General features: G+C 36.2%; 1 pseudogene; it reads right to left on the bottom strand.

Moving 5' to 3' along the window:
• Positions 1 to 1,158: 1,158 nt before the first annotated feature.
• Positions 1,159 to 1,277, bottom strand: LOC120608700 (uncharacterized; annotated as a pseudogene).
• Positions 1,278 to 1,841: the final 564 nt, after the last annotated feature.

Genomic DNA, 1,841 nt, shown 5'->3' with positions numbered 1-1,841 from the left:
CCAGCCAAAGGCAGCACAGCGAGTGACCCACTATTTGATTTTGATAAGTGTGAAAGGAAAAGTGAAAATAGTAACGGAAGCTGTTATTTTATCATCATCATTGTCATCGTTGTCATCGTCATCACCATCACCATCACCACCATCATCATCATTATTGTCATACAATAATGCACATAAGAAAAATTCTAGTAAATGGAATAAAATAAAAAGTTAATAGTCTCCACCACCTTTGCCCTTCTACAGTCCTATTTCCAAAAGAAACCACTTTTAACTCTTTTAAAGATTCTGGAAGATATCACCACAAGGCTAAATAATATAGCACTATTTCTCGATTTGTCAATTTGAGATAGTACATATTGACTGTATTTTCTCTTGCTATGGCAGATGAAGGAATTTAGCAAACTACACTGCTTTCTACATCTCTTCAACTTCTTGCTTTTGTTAATTGTATTATTATTTTTTAAATTTTCCAGTTATTTCGTTTTCACACTTTAAGTGATGCATACCCAGTTCTAGTTCTTGTTTCAATAAATGTTGACACTATTTATTTACTCTCCACCTTGTAAAAAAATGAGTTAGCACATACACATTTACCTCCACCTCTCCCTCTGCCTTCTGACTCTTGTCTCCTATGTTATTACCTTTATGTTGCCAAGATTTATAACATTTGCAATTTATTTTGTAACTACTGAGTTGAACCATATGAAATAATCAATTTTTGTACATCACAATAACGAAATATAAGCAATTTCCTGTGTTTCAATCTAATATATTTATGTTTTCTATGCTTGTCTATAGCTTGATTCCAAAAATTGAAAACTGATAAACATTCATATATTGGATATATGTATGCTTTTCATGACAGAATGAAGTAATGTCATTGGATTCATGATTTTAAATAACATTTAATGACTCCCCAATATAAATCCTCAGTCCCAACCTCTGCCCTGAAGTGCAGACTCATATCTAACTACCTACTTGATACCTGTGTGTCTACCTGCCATCTTAAACTTAACCTGTTCAAAACAACTCTTAGTTTTCAGCCTTCAAAATCATCTTTCCATATCTTTTTTTTTTTTTTAGGCGAGGCAACCCTTGGTTGATCTCACAGATTGCAAGGACCTTGTCAGCTTACAATCCCTTATTTTTTATTTATTATGCCTACAGCACCTGGTCTTCCTAGGTGGTCTCCCATCCAAGTACTAACCAGGCCCAACCCTGCTTAGCTTCCAAGATCAGGCAGGATCAGGCTTGTTCAGGGTGTCATGGCCGTAGACCATCTTTCCATATCTTGCCAGCAAATGGCACAACTACCCATCATTGCTCAAATCCTAAACTTGGGAATCATTTCAGATACCTACCTCCTTGCATCCCCTACTTCACCCTTATGTAACATCTTCTATTGGCTCTTCTTCCAAAATATACCCCAAATTGATCGATTCTCAACCTTTGCGATATACCATTCTCATTTAAGCCATCATCATCTCTTACATCACACTCTAACAACAGTCCCCTAATTAGCAACAGTCTCATATGTCTCCTGTTTATTGTGTCTCTTGATTGCATGATTTTCTCTTGTGCTTGATTTAGTCTTGTGTTGTTTTGTATAGTAACATGCTGTTCAGGTTTGTGGCCTAGGGGCAATAGGCTATACCGCATAGCCTAGGTGTGTAGTAGACTATCATGTAGGTTTGTGTAAGTGTGCTCTTTGATATTTGCACAATAATGAAATTGCCTAATGATGCATTTCTTAACCTATCCCCATCATTAAGTGGCACATGACTGTATATGGATAGGCTCTGTTATTCATTGACAGTTTTCTAATATGATCCCCCTGATTG

Source organism: Pteropus medius, unplaced genomic scaffold (assembly GCF_902729225.1).
Source record: "Pteropus medius unplaced genomic scaffold, Ma_sr-lr_union100, whole genome shotgun sequence".
NCBI classification, from domain to species: Eukaryota; Metazoa; Chordata; class Mammalia; order Chiroptera; family Pteropodidae; genus Pteropus; species Pteropus medius.
The sequence above is the reverse complement of the archived record's forward strand: the minus strand, read 5'-3'. Positions and strand labels throughout refer to the sequence as shown.